This window comes from Cornus florida, unplaced genomic scaffold, assembly GCF_030987335.1.
Source record: "Cornus florida cultivar Cherokee Brave unplaced genomic scaffold, ASM3098733v1 CherokeeBrave_3.0.0_Hap2_Chr01, whole genome shotgun sequence".
NCBI lineage: Eukaryota > Viridiplantae > Streptophyta > Magnoliopsida > Cornales > Cornaceae > Cornus > Cornus florida.
This window is the reverse complement of record NW_026775571.1, coordinates 118596710-118616883: the sequence shown is the minus strand read 5'-3', so window position 1 is coordinate 118616883 and position 20174 is coordinate 118596710. Positions and strand designations below refer to the sequence as shown.

The window sequence follows — 20174 nt, the reverse complement described above, 5'->3', positions numbered from 1 at the left end:
TTACAGGTCCATTTGCATTTCATATATTTTATTTTATGTATTTTATGTGAGTTTTATATAGTTTGTGTATATATATATATTTATGTGGTGCAAAAGAATAGTCAAAAAGGTATTTTTAGTGGTAGGACCCACCACTATCTTCTAATTGTGGCCAAGAGGCCATGTTTGGCCTTCATTCTTCTCTCTCCCCGTAATATCTCTCTTTCCCTCATTTTCTCTTCTCTTATTTTTTTTTTTTTTTTATTTATTTATTTTTTTTGCATCAAAACTTCAAGCTTTGATTCTTCTCCAACCACTTGGAGTTTTTGGGTGCCGCTTGCGACAAAACGGAGAGCACGGCGAGACCTACATTCGAGTACAAGCAATTTCTGCTTTGGTGCACCCTAGGGATTTCGAATTGTAGGGCATAAATTGGGGTTTTTGTATCTAACTGAGGTAGGGGTTCCTAATGCATGATTTCTTGTTCTTTTGTGAATTACTTCTTCTTATATTGTTATCTAGCATGATCAATTTGTATAGAATCTTGAAAAATTGCTTGGATGTTGTATATGAAATGTGTAACAATGTGTATTAGTTGATTTATATGAAGAGCATGCCTAAGTGTTAATTTTTTATGCCTATTGTGTTGTTAACTTATTAGAATTGCTATATGAAAGCATGTTGTAATTTCCTTGGAATTTCTTGTAAAGTATGCTATGTAGTTTAAGTTTGAATTAGTTGTTGAATGATGATTCTTGACATGACTTGACGCATTCATGCATAAGCATTGGGAAAGAAATGGGAGTAATTTGATTTGAAATGAAAAGGGGGCTTTAGGAAAAAGTTTTGACAAAAGGGTTTTTGAGAAAAACTCGGACGCCGAGGAGGTACCGAGGGTCTGTGGCATTAATGTAGCCTAGAAGGAATTAGGGAAATTACCTAGCGTTGTTGAGCAATCTGGGCCCCAAATGATGCCGCGGGGGTACCAAGGGTAAGGGACAGTAGCCAATCATTCTCTCGTGTCGCTGAGGAGTCACCGAGGAATAGGTTATGTTAACTGTTTGGAAAGTGATGGATGGTTTTGAAAATAGGGAGTGACATAGCATGGCATTGCACTCCATTGTATCCCATTGTTTATTTTGATCTTGAAATGGTTGTTTTTCTTATGGCATAGCATGATCTATTCTCTTTATTCCTTTTCACTGTTCGGATTCACGGGGTCACAAAATGTGTGTTTTAGGCACCACCTACTGAGCAAATTGCTTACCTCTGTATTTCAACATTTTTTCAGGTCAAGGGAAGGAAGTGGCGGATGACAACCCACCGTAAGCTTGAGGGTTGCTAGAAGTTCATTTTTGCTACCTTTTGTATCATCGTGCCATTCTTCTGTGAAAGCTTTATTTTGGAATGTATTTAAGCTAGCTAGCATGGCCTTGTAAATTATCTATGAACTTTGACTCTACTTTGTTGTATATTTAAACAAGAATGTAAAGGCAATATATCACTTTGTACTGGAACAGAAGAATGAAATTATTTTATACAATAATGTTGATGTTTATAATCATAGATGGTGGTTTATTATTTAGCAGAGGTTTAGGATTGGTTTAGAATAGATTTTCAAAGCTTTTACATTAGCCAAAACACATTTTTACATTCAAAGCAGTTTTAGTAGCAGGAGTTGCACGCAAAGCCATTTCGCCCGGCCGAAATGCCTGTTTTGGCCGACCGGTTCATCCAGAGACTTCAGCCACCATTAAAGTCACAATTGGTCGACCGAAATGCCTGTTTCGGTCGACCGGTACAGAGGAGGTTGCTTTAGCCAACCGAAGCCCCATTTAAGTCGATCGAAATGCACCTGCTCTGCTCACTTTGTTCTTTTCTCCGATATAATCTATCATGAACCCTTAGAATTTGCATTGAGTCATTGTGAAGCATAATTATAACCTAATAATGATGTTTTAACATTAGAAATGACATGAATGACTTAAGTAACCTCGGGTTCGAGTAAGAACCCCGTTAACAGTTCGGACCCACGGGTTCGGATTGTTACACTGTCCCTAACCCTTGTTAGCTCCACGACCTCATTTGGGATCCAGATAGCTCAACCACGCTAGAGTGATTTTCCTAGTTCCCTCTAGGTTATATTAACGCCATGGACCCTTGGTACCTCCTCGGCATCCGGGTATTCTCAAAACCACTTATCAAAAATCTTTTCCAAAACCCCTTTTCATTACAAAACAATTATTTTCCATTTTTTCCCTTGCCTAATGCTATGCATGAATGCATCATGTTTCTCCATGTCATGTCAATGACCACTATCATACATCTAATTTAAGTTCAAGTCAAACAGCATAATTTTATAAGAACTTCCAAATGAAACATCATGCTTTCACATCATGAAATTTGGCAAATTCTAAACATAATAGATACAAAATATTATCAATTTATCATACTTTTCATATAAATCAACTACTACACATTGTCATGAACTTCATATACCACATTTAAATCATTTTAAGGATAATCAATATGAATTAAGCATGCTTGATAACAAATTACATACAATTAATTCACAAAAGAATAAGAATGCATGGATTAGCTACCTCAATTTGTAGAAAAACTTCCAAATAGGTCCAAATTTTTGAAAATCCTAGGGTGGCCAAAAGTGTGAATTGCTTATATCAATGCATAGATCTTGTCGAGCTCTTCGATTTACCGCAAACGGCATCCAAAAATTCCAACAATTGAAAAAGTAATCAATGATTGAAGTTTGCAAACAAAGAAAAAAGACAAAAGATGAAAATCAGTGAGGGAGAAAGATATCTTATGGGGAGAGAGAGAAATGAGACCAAATGTGGTCTCTTGGCCACTAAAAATGGTAGTGGTGGGTCCCATCATTTTAAAATATCTTTTTCTTTAAAATTTTCAACCACAAATTCATATACTTGCTTTAATTTAATACAACCACACAATTTAACACTTAAACAATTTACTTTGGCATAAAAATAATTATGCATGGCATGCAAATGATCCGAGACACAACTCCCGTACACAACAATTCCGGTAGTGGGTCCCACCCGGACAGTCTTGCCAGAAAAACCAAAAAATGCCGAAATAGCAACCCTTGCATTTCAAAGAGTCATGAACTCAATGGAATACCCCAACCAACTTTCGGACACACCCAACACACCCCACGGTGTCGGTACGCAAAATGAGAAAAGACAAAAATGTCCTTCCAAAAACAGAAAATTCTAGAAAATAGAAAATGGTAAAAAAAAAAATTGAAAACATTACAGAGTTTTCTTATTTATTATTATTATATATATTAAGTAATATTAGGGGAGGTTGTTCACTCGTTCATCAAATCAAGAAAATAATTATTTAAATGGCAGGAAAATATAAATTTTTCATTGGATTGCATTTATATTACATTTTAGAGCATCTGTTTTGAAATTGGAATTGAAAATTTTTTAATACAAAATTTGAATTAAATTTTTTCCAATGTAAGCTTTGCACTTGTTTTATAGGATTTTTATGCTTCGTCATATCAAAAGTCTATATAGAAGATTAACAGTACACATTAAATTCATTAATCATGAAGTCGCCAGCTAGCCCTCGGCATACGCAAGTTATTTATGAGCTCGGGAGTGGTGAGATGTTCATCTCGTCCATATTATTTAATCTATCATCCTAACCTATTAGATGTTTTAAAGATGATGTAATCATATTCATTATTTATCCCATTAAAATAATTTTGAAGGATCATCCAATAACCAACCAAGTACCAACCAACCAAATAGATAAGGTCAACTGTGGAAAATTATCATAAAATTTCCCAGTTTGTCCCTTACCAGTCACGTACCCATCAATATTTCTCTCCTCCAAATATATATATATTTTTGGGTTAATTCCACCTACACTGTAATGTTGTGATATATATATGTATATATATATAATTAATGTTAAAAAAAAATAAAACAAGTGGGCCCCACCACTATATTAAAAACATCAAAAAGGCCATAAGGCCATTACAGATACACATTTTAGTTCTCTCTCTCGGCAGTTTCCATGTTCTCTCTCGGGAATATTTGTTTTATTTTTGCTTTCACCATTCAAAGCTTGATCTAGCTCTATCCCTTTGAAATTTGGTAGAACATTGTGAAACAAAGTTGTTGAGCTCGTCGAGGCCGTCAATTTGATAGGAGCCAATCATCATTTGGTGCACTCCAAGGAGTTCAAAATTATAGGGTTCTTGGGCTCAAATTGGGGTTTTTCTTCAATTTGAGGTAGGGGTGTTCTAATTTACAATTTCTTGGCCTTTGGTGAATTTTTCCCCTTAATTTTGATCCTAAGCATGCTAAATTTTAATTACTTAGCTTGTTGTTGTTATAGTTATGTGTAATTACAATGATAATTGTATTCTATGTGTTATTTGAGTTCATATACATGTCTATTTTCATTACGGAAAATGAGTATGCTTAGTGTTTGATGTGTTGTATGTTCCATGATTATTTATTTATTTATTGTCTTGAAGAAAAAATGGGTGCTATGGTTATAAATAAATAAATAAAAGAAATGAATGTTTAGAAATTTTCATTAAATTGTGATGATGATGTAAACGGAAATGTGTGAAAACATGTAGTTAAATTAATGATTTGAAGTATGAAGCATTCATCCATCCATTGGGAAAGACAAAGGGGGAAAAATAATTGTTAGAATAAATAAAATTGTTTTGGGGAAATTTTTTTCTAAAAGTGTTGCGATAACCGGACTCCTAGGAGGCGCCTAGTGGTCCGTGATGTTGGTGTAGTCTAGAAGGGAATGTAGTTGAGTTAACTAGGCCGGATGCGACGCCTTGTGGTCGTGAATAGTTAACCAACCTTCCTTTCGTGACGCCATGGAGGTGCCTTGGGTCGGACTACACTAAAGGTTTGGTTGTTGAAACAGAATTGTTTCGGAAATGGGGAGTGACATTTGCATAACATTGCACTTCATGACATCGTGGTAAATTTGTGATTGGTTGATATTTGTTATATACTTGTTATTGTGGTTGAGAATGTGTGTTTTCCGATGGCATGATCCCGTTCACTTTTTATCTATTCATTGTATAGATTCACGGGGACATAAAAAGTGTGTCTTAGACACTTCCTACTGAGCTTATGCACACCCCCTTATTTTTAACATTTTTTCAGGATATGGAAAAGAGGTGGCGGACGACGGTCCACCACAGGTTTAGATGAGCTTGAAGACCCATTCTATTTTGTTATCTTTTGTACTAGACTCTAGTATTTTGTAAATGTAATATTAACTACCTTGTGATACTTTAGTTTAATTAGTATAATGTTGTAAAGTATGGACTTTTAATTCTAGCTACATTTTATGGACTGTAATTTGATGTAACTTAAGTGGGTTCCATGTTTCGATGAGATGGAGGAACGAGACTTTTGTATGTATGTAACCATTTTGGGAATGTAGTATAATATCTGAATTGTGCGTTGGGACAGGATAAGTTAGATTTAAGGCCCAGTGAGGCCACTTCATTTATTTTTTTGTATTTCAACAGGTTGTTGAGGGACATTTTCTGCGGAGGTCATGCCAAAATTTTTATAGATTTTTATTATTATTTTGGTATCTTTTCGGGTCGTTACAAATTTGGTATCAAAGCGATGTTTCGAATACCATTAGGACGATGGGTAGAGGCCTACCTAGGATTGCATGGGGAGTTGAGTTATTTGCTTACTTGTTTAATTGCTTACTTGATTGCATGCTTATATGTTTATGTGTTAAGGTGTTTAATTATTTGAAAGGCATGCTTAATTGTTTAAATGCTTATATCATTACGTGTTAAGTGGTTAATGTTGTTGTATATTATTATGATCCTTAGTTGGGTATTTTGGAAGTATAGAAGGTGTTTATGTGCTTCCATTCTTGTCAAGTCATTCGTGTGAGGACTCCGTTCTCGTGCGTATTTTAGTGTCATCGTAATTGATCCGTTTTCTTTTCTTATAGCTTCATGGCAACACGAAGGGATCCCAGGGAAAGTTCTAGCTCCAATCCCGTGGAAAGGGATCAGGAACAAGTTGAGGAAGATATCTTATTGCGTGATTTGGTCCCACCAAGAGAGGGACAAGCGAGGGGGACCGTTGACCCACCTTTTCAGATAAATAGGGAGCAGTTGAGGTTAGCCGTTCAGGAGGCTATTTTTTATGCATATCGACCGACAGGTGCGTCATTGTCACAGTTTGTGCCACCACCGGCACCACCACCACCACCTCCAAAGAAAAATGAGTTAGATGATACTCTTTACCACATTGCAAAGTTTGTGAAATTGATGCCAACTTTGTTTGAGGGCGGTCCAGATCCGCTTGTTGCGGATAGTTTTATGGATAGGGTGGAGAAGTATATTAATGCCATGAATTTGGCAATGGACAAGTTGAAGATTACATTGGCTACTTACAATTTTGTGGGCGATGCTGAGATTTGGTGGAAGACCGTTTCTCACACCCATAATCTAGATACTATGACATATGCTACATTCAAGAAATTGTATTATGAGAAGTACTTTCTGGCGCCTAAGCGGAGGGAACTAAAGAAGGAGTTTGATGGGTTAAAACAAGGAAGCATGATAGTTACAGAGTATGAAAACAAGTTTACATCACTTTTGAGGTTTGCACCGGGAATTGCTAATGATGAAGAAGGAAAGATAGAGAAATTTGTTGATGGCCATGATCTTACCATTAGGCCAATTGTAGCTGCTTCAAAACCGACAAAGTATGCAAAAGCAGTGCGAAAAACTTTAGTGGTTGAGGCTGAGAGCAAGGACAACAAGGCTATCAGGGAGTCCTACAAGCACAACAGGGGTATGAGTATTTTCTCCGAAGGTTAATCAAGTAAGAAGTAGAAGCATGAGCAGTCAGGGTTCAGGGGACAGCAGCCAGTCAGATCTGCACCCACAGCTTCAGTGTCCATGGGGTCTTCTAGACCGAATGTTACTTGTTTTCAGATGCGGGCAGTTGGGACATTACAAGTCCCAATGCACTCAGACAAAGGTAGCTCAGATGATCTGTTTCAAGTGTGGGCAGCCAGGGCATCACAAGTCCCAGTGTACTCAGATTCAGGTGGCGTCTGGTGGATGTTTCGGGTGTGGCCAGCAGGGCCATAAGGTGAAAGATTGTCCACAGCGGGGCAGTGGTTTGGGCAGAGGTGGAGGTTCACAGCAGAGGCAGATGCAGTCTGCCACAGTTCAGTCAGGGTTTCGACCACTACCACCACCTCAACCGTCTCAGCCAACTATGTCAGCCCAGAGTTCTCGACCTGGTAAGGGAGCTTCTTCGAGTGCACCCACTCAGTAGTCTGGCTATCAGGCAAGCACTTCTCAGGGGCAGAGGACCCAGGGTCGCGTGTTTGCACTCACTCTAGCCAAGTCACCATCCAGTCCTTCAGTTGTCAGGGGTATGTTTCTTGTGTCCCATTCTTGGGCTCGTGTATTGTTTGATTCCGGTGCTTCTTATTCATTCATTACTTTATCATTTGTACGAGCATTGGGTTTGGAGGTCAATCAGTTAGATAGATTGCTTTGTGTTGACATGCCTATCGGGGGTTCAGTTGCTCTTAGTAGAGTTTGTAGGAGTTGTTCCATTATAATTGTCGGACGTGTTCTTGAGTTCGATCTCATCCTTCTCGAGATGACGGGATTTGACGTCATTCTTGGGATGGACTGGTTGTCATCCTTCAGAGCTATCATTGATTGTTTCAGGGGCAGAGTTTCAGTGTGTATCCCGGATGGGGGTTGTTTCTGTTTTGTGGGAGATTGGTGTGATCCTCTCACTCATTCATTTTATGGTGTAAGGGGTCGAGATCGGCAGACATTCTTCTTGGCTAGTCTTTTCACCGATGATGACGTTGAGTTTTATGGGGTTGATTATCCAGCGGTTATGCGTGATTTTCTAGATGTGTTTCCGGAGGACTTGACTGGGTTGTCTCCACACCGAGAGGTCGAATTTGCTATTGATTTGATGCCTGGTACCGCGCCAATCTCTATGGCACCGTATCGTATGGCACCGATTGAATTAGAAGAATTGAAAAAGTAAGTTAATGATTTGAGAGTGAAAGGCTTTATACGACCGAGTGTGTCACCGTGGGGTATACCGGTTTTGTTCGCTAAGAAGAAAGATGGTTCTTTGAGGTTGTGCATTGATTACTGAAAGTTGAATCATGCCACCATCAAGAACAAGTATCCTTTACCAAGGATAGATGATTTATTTGATCAGTTGAGGGGAGCCAGTTGTTTTTCGAAGATTGACTTGAGGCCAGGCTATTATCAGTTACGGGTTAGAGAGGAGGATATTCTAAAGACCGCATTCCGTACGCGGTATGGACATTACGAGTTTCTTGTTATGCCTTTTGGTTTAACCAATACGCCGGTGGCATTCATGGATTTAATGAACCGTGTCTTCCACGATTACTTGGATCAGTTTGTGGTAGGTTTCGTGGATGATATTCTTGTGTATTCACGGACTCGGGAGGAGCACGAGGTCCATTTGGGTATAGTGTTGCAGATTCTACGGTAGCACCGTTTGTACGCCAAGTATGAAAAATGTGAGTTTTGGCTACAAGAGGTGAAATTTTTGGGACATGTTGTCTCGGAAGGTAGGGTTTCAGTTGATCCTTCAAAGATAGAGGCAGTTTTGAATTGGGAGCAACCCAAGAATGTCTTTGAGATCCGGAGTTTCCTTGGCCTAGCGGGTTATTATCGGAGATTTGTGAATGATTTTTCTCGTTTGGCAGCTCTTATGACCAGATTGACCCGAAAAGGGATCAAATTTGCATGGAATGAGGCCTGTGAGTCATCATTTCAAGAGTTGAAAACAAGGTTGACTACGGCTCCGGTGTTAGTGATACCTGAGCGTGGCTTGGGTTATATGATCTATTGTGACGCCTCACGTGATGGTTTGGGTTGTGTACTGATGCAAGATGATAGAGTAGTGGTTTATGGGTCTCGACAGTTGAAGACTCACGAGCTTAACTACCTTACCCATGACTTAAAGTTAGCGGCAGTTGTATTTGCTTTGAAGTGTTAGAGACACTATTTGTAAGGTGAGAAATTTGAGGTGTTCTCGGACCACAAGAGTCTCAAGTACCTTTTCTCCCAAAAGGACTTGAACAGCGGACAGAGGCGATGGGTTGAATTCTTAGAAGACTATAACTTTGATTTGCAGTATCATCCTGGCAAGGCAAATGTGGTAGCTGATGCTTTAAGCCAGAAATCTCGTGGGACTTTGGCTAGTTTAGCCATTCGGAAATGGAAGATGCTAGAAGATTTGGCTGAAATGGAATTGTATTGTTTTGATGATTATGATGATAGCAGTGAGTCAGCATTCTTGTTTAGTCTCGTGGCTCAACCCACTCTTGTTAGACGGGTGATTGAGTCACAGAGACAGGATTCAGATTTGGATGCCATATACACTTTGATCTCCAGTGGCGAGACCATGAAGGATTGGACCTTACATGCAGATGGAGGTCTACGGTTTAAAGGTTTGTTGGTTGTTCCTACAGTTTTTCGTGAGGACGTCTTACGGGAGTTTCATACTTCCCGCTTTGCAGTTCATCCAGGTGGTACCAAAATGTATCACAATTTGAGACGTCAGTATTGGTGGAATGGAATGAAGAAGGATGTTGCACAGTTTGTAGCTACGTGCCTTACCTGTCAGCAGGTGAAGGCCGAGCACCAGAAACCAGCTGGTTTATTGCAGCCATTGCCGGTAGCGCAGTGGAAATGGAAGGAGATTGCAATGGATTTTGTGACGGGCCTTCCTAGGTCACGGAGGGAAAATGAAGCCGTATGGGTCATTATCAATAGATTGACTAAGACGGCTCATTTCTTGCTTATTAAGGCAACAGATGACGCAGAGATACTCGGTGTACTTTATGTGAAAGAGATTGTGAGATTGCACAGAATTCCAGTGGCTATTGTGTCGGATAGGGATGCTAAGTTCACCTCGAAGTTCTGGGAAGGACTTCAAGCAGCGTTTGGCTCAGCGGTGCACCTTAGTACTGCATTTTATCCACAGACGGACGGCCAGTCGGAGCGTACCATCCAGATCTTGGAGGATATGCTTCGAGCCTGTGTACTTGACTTGGGTGGTAGTTGGGAGGATCACCTTCCACTTATTGAGTTTGCCTACAACAACAGTTATCAGGCGAGTATTCAGATGGCTCCATTTGAGGTGTTGTATGGTAGACCTTGTAAGTCTCCTATCTGTTGGACTGAGGTGGGCGAGACAGCCACCTTAGGACCCGACATTGTACTCGAGACTACTGAGAAGATTAAGCTGATCAGACAGAGATTGTTTACAGCTTAGAGCCGACAGAAGAGTTATGCAGATAGGCGGAGACGACCGCTATCCTTTGAGGTGGGAGACCATATTTTTCTTCGGGTTTCTCCAAGGAAGGGGTTGATGAGGTTCGGGAAGAGTGGCAAGTTATCACCATGATTCATTGGACCTTTTGAGATCTTGGACCGTGTAGGAAAAGTTGCCTACAGATTAGCATTGCCACCGCAGATGGATAGGGTCCACAATGTTTTCCATGTATCGATGCTACGGAAGTATGAGCCGGATCCGTCTCACATTTTGAGTTGGGTTGATGTGGACATTGATGAGGATGTTTCCTACGAGGAGGGACTAGTTCAAATTCTTGACACACAACAGAAGGTGTTGAGGAAAAAGACGATATCGTTAGTAAAGGTTCTTTGGAAGCATCATGGAGTTGAGGAGGCTACTTGGGAGCTCGAACAGGAGATTCGCTCCAAGTATCCAGAGTTGTTTTCTCCCTCAGGTATGGCCTGATTTCGTGGACGAAATCTTTTAAAGTTGGGGAGAATGTAATGTTGTGATATATATGTATATATATATAATTAATGTTAAAAGAAAAAGAAATAAAACAAGTGGGCCCCACCACTATATTAAAAACATCAAAAAGGCCATAAGGCCATTACAGATACACATTTTAGTTCTCTCTCTCGGCAGTTTCCATGTTCTCTCTCTGGAATATTTGTTTTATTTTTGCTTTCACCATTCAAAGCTTGATCTAGCTCTATCCCTTTGAAATTTGGTAGAACATTATGAAGCAAAGTTGTTGAGCTCGTCGAGGCCGTCAATTTGATAGGAGCCAATCATCATTTGGTGCACTCCAAGGAGTTCGAAATTCTAGGGTTCTTGGGTTCAAATTGGCGGTTTTCTTCAATTTGAGGTAGAGGTGTTCTAATCTACAATTTCTTGGCCTTTGGTGAATTTTTCCCCTTAAATTTGATCCTAAGCATTCTAAATTTTAATTCTTAGCTTGTTGTTGTTATAGTTATGTGTAATTACAATGATAATTGTATTCTATGTGTTATTTGAGTTCATATACATGTCTATTTTCATTACGGCAAATGAGCATGCTTAGTGTTTGATGTGTTGTATGTTCCATGATTATTTATTTATTTATTATCTTAAAGAAAAAATGGGTGCTATGGTTATAAATAAAAAAAATAAAAGAAATGATTGTTTAGAAATTTTCATTAAATTGTGATAATGATGTAAACGGAAATGTGTGAAAACATATAGTTAAATTAATGATTTGAAGCATGAAGCATTCATGCATTCATTGGGAAAGAAAAAGGGGGAAAAATAATTGTTAGAACAAATAAAATTGTTTTGGGGAAATTTTTTTCTAAAAGTGTTGTGAAAACCGGACGCCTAGGAGGCGCCTAGTGGTCCGTGATGTTGGTGTAGTCTAGAAGGGAATGTAGTTGAGTTAACTAGGCCGGATGCGACGCCTTGGAGGTGCCTTGTGGTCGTGGATAGTTAACCAACCTTCCTTTCGTGACGCCATGGAGGTGCCTTGGGTCGGACTACACTAACGGTTTGGTTATTGAAACGGAATTGTTTCGGAAATGGGGAGTGACATTTGCATAACATTGCACTTTATGACATCATGGTAAATTTGTGATTGGTTGATATTTGTTATATACTTGTTATTGTGGTTGAGAATGTGTGTTTTCCGATGGCATGATCCCATTCACTTTTTATCTATTCATTGTATGGATTCACGGGGACATAAAAAGTGTGTCTTAGACACTTCCTACTGAGCTTATACTCACCCCCTTATTTTTAACATTTTTTCAGGATATGGAAAAGAGGTGGCGGACAACGGTCCACCACAGGTTTAGATGAGCTTGAAGACCCATTCTATTTTGTTATCTTTTGTATTAAACTCTAGTATTTTGTAAATGTAATATTAACTACCTTTTGACACTTTAGTTTAATTAGTATAATGTTGTAAGGTATGGACTTTTAATTCTAGCTACATTTTATGGACTGTAATTTGATATAACTTAAGTGGGTTCCATATTTGGATGAGATGGAGGAATGGGACTTTTGTATGTATGTAACCATTTTGGGAATGTAGTATAATATCTGAATTGTGCGTTGGGACATGATAAGTTAGATTTAAGGCCTAGTGAGGCCACTGCATTTATTTTTTTGTATTTCAACAGGTTGTTGAGGGACACTTTCTGCGGAGGTCATGCTAAAATTTTTATAGATTTTTATTATTATTTTGGTATCTTTTCGGGTCGTTACATACATCTCCTGACGTTTACCTATATTCCACTTACACCCCCTCTACGTTTTATAATTCCACCTACCTCCCTTAAGGTTTTGGTTTATGTAACAAATCACCCCCTACCGTTAAGCAACTATTGGTGTCAGTATGAATAAATCGATACAAGGACAATTTTACCCTTCCAATACTTGAAATGACATTTTTAACCTCATTTATCAATGCAATTTTACAAAATTACCCTTAACCAATCACTACCTACACCCATCTTTAATTCTTCTGTTGGTGGCGGGAATGAAATGTCCGACGAGTCCTTTGGCGTCGTGAACTGGGTTTCACCAAAGCAAGTTAATGGGTTGTTTGGACTAAAGCACGTTATTGGGTCGTAAAAGGAGGTTGAGAAAGGCAGAAGCAATGGTTTTTTGAGATAGTTGTGGTCATTGAAGAAGAAGACTGTGGTAGGAGGAGCCAACGGTGATGCGCGATGTCCCATTGAACTTCATCATCGTCGGCATCTTCCTTGCTCACCACCGGCGATCCTAACAAACTTCACGTCGATTATCCCACTACACCACCATGCCATACAACTTTCCGGCCTCGGGAGGGAAATTCAGAACCACTTTACTTCCCGAGCCAAACTCTAGACCCTTGGCGTTTGGGATCATAGATCTCCGCCCCACGGCCTTCATCGGACGCCTCTGTACCTGACGGTGACACACCTCACCCTCGATATCAAAAACCAGGAGACCATCATCGTCTGCGCCGTCAACAACACTGGGATGTCAGACCTGCTCTCACCGTCTTCCGCCATCGACAACACCGGGATGCAAGGCGGTATGACTGAATCGCTACTCGTCGGACTGAACTAGGTTTGGTCGAAAAGGATGGTAGAGTTACGACAAGAGTTAGCGTCGTAGAAGGAGTCACCGTCGTCGGAGGTTCTTGTCATGTTGCCTTGCCATCACCGGTTTTCGGATCAACGAGGTGCAGCTACGGCCGACACGGGTTCTTATCACAGCCACCGTCCTCCGTTGCGAGCTTCGCCGAACTGAATTGAAATCGAATGAAATCGTTAAAACAATACCATCTACCTTACGGTCCTTACTATCCATTGTAAAATTACACTAAAAGTGTACATAGAATTTTCGGTCTCGTTTTCAAATAAATCTGGACCAAATTAGTAAAAATAATATAACCGAATCGAATTGAAACTAACCCAAAAAAAAAAAAAAAAAAAAATTTAAGTTTCATGATTTTAGATTTATATAGGCCCATATGCATACCAATCAAAAGAAAATCAAAATTTAAAATATATATTGATGATCATATGTATTGTGATATGCCTGTGTGTAGAGAGAGAGAAATAGAGGGTATTTAGGACTTTTCATTTAAGTTATAAATTCTTATATATAATTCATGGGCAAAAAAGTAAAATCGCACATCTCTGTTAGGAATTTAGACGATGGTTACTGACAGGGGGTGTAGGTGGAATTATGAAACGTAGAGGGGGTGTAAGTGGAATATAGGCAAACGTCAGGAGGTGTAGGTGGAATTAACCCTTTTTTTTTTTTTTTTTGTTCTCTCTTATGATCCAATCAATTTTAACTTTTCATATTAATTCATTATTGGAGAGTTATTTTTTACTTGTTATTAAAATATTTTTATTTTTTAGTATTTGACAAAGATCTAAATCAAGATTAAAGTCAAGTTAATCAAGTTAAACGTGTAAAATTACTTACCTAGTGAATAAGTTATTTTTGTGGTTTTTTTTCTTGTAAATATTTTATAACAACTAAACACTAAAAAATAAAATATATAATTTTTTAAAAATTATTTTACATCCAAACAAATGAGTTGTTAATCAAAACTTATTTGTGTAAAACTTAGAATTAGCCAAATAAGATTCAGTGGTAGAAACCACAAAGACAAACAATTGCTTTTATAAACACCACGTATGAGAACTTGGATGAAAGAGATGCAATTTTCACATTTTATAATCAACCCTTGCACGCAAGACATTGGGACTCAAAAAATTTCCACTCACGTGTATTCAATTATTTTATGTTTATGATAAATATAATATAATAAATTTAAATCATTACTATAGCATATTCATATAATAAATGACTTTTTCTTTTCTTTTCTTTTCTATATATCTTCCTCTTAGGTCCATAATCTCACCACTAATTTCGACCAATCATGATATTTTAATGTTCTAATGAATTTGATCAATTCTGAATATCTCATTTTAATATGCTGGTTTATTAAATTTGCCGCAAATTGACCAACTCCAATCACTTAATTGCAACATTTTGTCTGAGGATACAAGTTGATTTGTGTGGGCGTACACTTTTCAAGTTCATGACGTGTAATTTGACAAAAGCGCATGAAGCAACCACAAATTTCTATTTATAACCCCCATTAATCATTGTTTTTTAAGCAGACCATTTTTGTTATTGAATACCTGTATCACATTCATATGTATAATAACTCTCTCCAAGATCTTACAAATTAGACAGAATGAGACACACAATGTTAATAATACCTTGTTGGAGGCAGCTTTTCTTCATTTCTCCCATCCTCACAAGCCTTCTTGGTGTCATCATTTCTCAGCCAGATTTCTTATATTAATGTTCAAGCAGTGGCAACTACACCAGCAATAGCATATACAAGGCAAACCTTGACAGCCTGCTCTCCTCGCTCGCTTCCGACACCGACATCACCTATGGCTTCTACAATTCCTCCTATGGCGAAAACTCTGACAGAGTAAATGCAATTGCACTTTGTAGAGGAGATGTTGAGCTCCATATCTGTCGTAGTTGTGTCAATGATTCTACTGCTAAACTCACACAACTTTGTCCTAACCAAAAGGAGGCAATTGGATGGTTGACAATTGTATGTTGGGTTATTCCAACCGCCTCTGTATTCCATAACATGGAATATCTTCCTGCTTTTTCTATGTCGAACCAAAACAATGTTTCTAATGTGGATCAGCTCAATCAGTCATTGAGAACCTTGTTGGACAGCCTAAAAGGCCAAGCAGCATCTGGTGGCTCTACTCGCAAGTTTGCCACCGGGAACAGGACTGGACCGGATTTCCAAAGAGCAGATGCGCTTGTGCAGTGCACCCCTGATTTATCTGACTTGCAATGCATCAATTGCCTAGATGAGGCTGCAGGAGACATCCCGGTATGTTGCAATGGAAAAACGGGAGGGAGAGTTGTTGCAGCCAGCTGCAATCTTAGATTTGTTGTCTACCGTTTCTACAACGACACCATCATTGATGCACCACCACCACCACCACCACCAATACCAACATCACCGCCACTATCACCACCACCGCCACCAGGTACAGGACATACACATACTGCTTGTAGCCAGACCGGATATTCATGGCATTAATTAGCACACAATTTAATTGTTTTTCACCTCAAAACAGAAATTATATTGTTTTTCTTGGTATTTAGTGGCTATTATTCTTTGTCTAGAAGAGTACTGCATCACTACTATTCTTTATGATCTATTTGGTTACTTGAAATGTTTTTTTTATCCCCTCTGATTACAACAGGTCTCCATGTTGTGTCCCAGTACTTTTTCTTGGCTTTTCCCTCCTTTTTTTCCTTTGAAATCATTCTGAAAGTGTATGGTGGTTGTTTCATTTTGAAATTAGTAAATCTAGAAACTTTTTTGTATGATTAGATTTATTGACCTTATAAACCAATTTGAAATTCAGCACTCAACATTATTAAATCGGAACAAATTTCTGGTATTTTTTGCAGGAAAGGACAGTAACACAGCTCGAACTGTCATCATTATCGTCGTCCCAATGGTCATCATCTTTGTGCTAGTTATCATTGGCATTTGCATCTATTTGAGAAAGAGGGAGCAGAGGAAGCCAAATGAGGAAGCTGAAGGTAAATGGTTTATTCTGACTTCAATGTAGAAATTAGGATCCATTTGTTGCAGTTAAAATCATTAATTACCTCTTAAGAAAAGTACTCCGTAGTATAGAAGCTTCAAGACATTAATCACACCTATATGACAAAATTTCTTTCTGATACCAGGTAAAACTTAAAGGAAATCTAACTTAATGTGAAGAAATGACTTCAATTGAAGGGGGAAATAAATTCATTAAATGCTCTTTTTTAGCCTAATTCCATTTCTTTTATTAGCTTACATGTGAACTTTCTGTTTTTTCTGAAGATGTGGATGAAATTAGAAGTATGGAATCGTTGCAATATGACTTTGAAACTGTTAAGAGTTGCAACAGATAACTTCTCTGATAGTAACAAGCTCGGACAAGGTGGATTGGTGCTGTTTATAAGGTATGGAAAACTCATACGAATAATGTTTTACTGGTGGAGTGTTAAATTAACAAATTTACACTACTTGAAAGTGTGTTTTTTTTTTTGTTGGGGAGGGGAATTTTTTTTTAACACATATTCTGATAAATCTTCAGGGTAGGCTTTCGAATGGAGAAGAAATAGCTGTGAAGAGGCTGTCCAGGGATTCTGGACAAGGCAAACAAGAATTTAAGAATTAGGTGATGCTAGTGGCCAAGCTTCAACACAGGAATTTGGTTAGGCTCCTTGGTTTCTGCCTTAGTGGAACAGAAAGGCTACTTATCTATGAGTTCATGCCCAATTCAAGCCTCGATCAACTTATATTTGGTATGATTACTATGCTTCTACTCGATAGATCATACTTCTATAAAGTTCATTTGGAAAGCAGGGAAGCAAATCTAGAAAATACACAACTTAACCTCACTGTCACTTATATGCTTGGATGAACATGCAGATCCCTTAAAACGTGCACAGTTGGATTGGAATAGGCGTTACAAGATCATAGGAGGCATTTCTCGGGGACTCCTTTATCTTCATGAAGATTCTAGGCTTCGAATTATTCATTGTGATCTCAAAACTAGCAATGTTCTGCTAGATACAGAGATGAATCCCAAAATTTCAGATTTTGGCATGGCAAGATTGTTTGCACGGGATGAAACTCAAGGCAACGCAAGTAGAATTGTTGGGACCTAGTAAGTGTTATATCCCCATTTGAAATCTTATAATTGTGACTGTGAGAATCTTTTAATTCATTTTCAAGTGGCTATGTATCATCTAAAAAAAAAACTACCAAAATGGTAAAGATGCAAGAAAAGTAACTAGTTGGTTAAATGTCTAGAGACACAGGAGATATTGTTTCATGTCTTCTTGAATGTTTGAATACTGTCTTCCAACTACTAACAACACTAACTAGCAAATAAATGTTGCACTGGTTATATGGCTTCAGAGTATGCAATGCATGGGCATTTCTCAATCAAGTCAAATGTCTTCAACTTTGGCGTGTTAGTTCTGGAAATCATAATTGGTCAGAGGAACAACTGTTTCCGAAATGGGGAGAATGAGGACCTTCTAAGCTATGTAAGTAGAATATCTGTGGTGAATTACGGTGCTGAATTTTTTTTACTAGTTACGGAAGTTCATGTTTAATATCAATTTTGCACATTGTTGAACTATTGCAGGCTTGGAAAAACTGGAAGGACGGAACAGCTTCAAATCTGATAGATTCCACTTTGAGAGCTGGTTCAAGTTCAATGGGTGAAATAATGAGATGCATCCACATTGGGTTGCCGTGTGTTCAAGAAAACGAAGACAACAGACCAACCATGGCTTCAGTTGTTCTTATGCTTTGTAGTTTCTCTCTCACTCTCTCAGAACCTTCAGAGCCTGCATTTTTTATGCACAGTCGCGACAATCCAGAAATGCCAATGCTGAGAGAATATGATTCAGGTGTGACTGATTCCAGTCAATCAAAGAGTAAATCTACCGGTCTGTCAGCAAATCAAGCTTCAATTACTGAGTTATATCCTCGATAATGTTTGAGGATGATATTATTGCAAGAAGCATTTATGTTTGTGTGATTTCTTTTACACTGTTTGTTAATAATTTGTACCAAAATATATGCCTTAAGCATGTTTGTGAGAACTTTGCTATTCCAGTGAGGACTACCAAGATCAAATGTGATTTCTGTAATGTAATTTAAAGTTTGGCTTGCTATGTTATGCTTTATATATATATATATATATATAGATTTATGTTATTAAAAATAATTATAAAAGAAAAAGAAACAAAGTGGTGCGACCCACATGTACTATAACATAGGTAATGGCTTTAGCCGTTACCATTCAGCAGAAGGCAGACCAAACTCGCTCTCGTTGGAACAAAAGAATTTTTTTTTCCTTTTCATCTTCTATCTTTGATTACTTCCTCATTACTTAGAATTTTTGGGAGTCGTTTGCAGCAAAACGGAGAGCACGGCAAGATCTTCAAGTGAGTGTAAGCAATTTCAATTTTGGTGCACTCTAGGGAATCCGAAATTCTAGGGTTCTTGGACTCAAAGTGGAAGTTTTCATCAAATTTGAGGTAGGGGTGCTCTAATCCACTATTTCTTAGATTTCTTGTGGATTTTCACCTTTAATTTGACTTGAAGCATGCTTAATTTTAAATTTTGTGATTATGTTTATTAGGGTTATTTATATTTATGGTGATAAATGTGTGTTATGTGTTAATTGGGCTTATTAGTATGATGATTTTCAATTTGTAAAGAAGCATGCTTAGTGTTGGTTTGTTTCATGATATCAATTGCTATGAAAATTTATGTTATAATTAGGGAAATAAATTTGTTAATTGTATATTTAAATTGCTAGCAAAAATGTGGAATAAGAATATGGGTTGTGTATTTTTGGTAATTTATTAATTTATTTGAAAAAGTATGTGAGAACTTTATGGTTGAATTGATGAAATGAAGCATGAAACATTCATACATCCATTGGGAAAGAAAAAGGGGGAAAAATGTTTTAAAATAAATGAATTTGTTCTTAGGAAAAATAAAAAATAAAAAATTTCAAAGGAATTTGCGAAAACCGAACATCTAGGAGGCGCCTAGTGGTCCGTGTTGTTAGTATAGTCTAGAAGGGAGTATGGTTAAGCTAACTAAGCCGGATGCAATGCCTTGGAGGTGCCTTGTGGTCGTGAATAGTTAGTCAACCCTCCATTCGTGACGCCTTGGAGGTGCCTTAGATCGGATTATACTAACGGTTTGGAAGTTGAAAAGGAAATGTTTCGAAAAATGGGGAGTGACATTTGCATAACATTGCACTTCATGACATTGTAGTAAACTTGTGATTGGTTGATATTTGTTACATACTTGTTATTGTGTTGAGACTGTCCGTTTCCCTATGGCATGATCCCGTTCACTTTTATCTATTCATTGTATGGATTCACGAGGATATAAGAAGAGTGTCTTAGACACTTCCTACTGAGTTTATGCTCACCCCATTATTTTTAACATTTTTTAGGACACGGAAAAGAGGTGGCAAACAATGATCCACCACAATTTTAGACAAGTATGGAGACCTATTTTATTTTGTTATCTTTTATATTAGAACTCTAATATTTTGTAAATGTAATCTTAACTATTTTGAGAAACTTATAGTTTAATTGGTACAATAGTGTAAGTTATGGACTTTTAAATTCTAGCTACGTTTTACGGACGTTTTACGGACTGTAACTTGATGTAACTTAAGTGTATTC

At 38.0% G+C, this 20174-nt stretch overlaps 1 pseudogene; it reads left to right on the top strand.

The window, feature by feature from the left end:
* Positions 1-7433: 7433 nt before the first annotated feature.
* LOC132281906 (cysteine-rich receptor-like protein kinase 10) lies at positions 7434-18587 on the top strand (annotated as a pseudogene).
* Positions 18588-20174: the final 1587 nt, after the last annotated feature.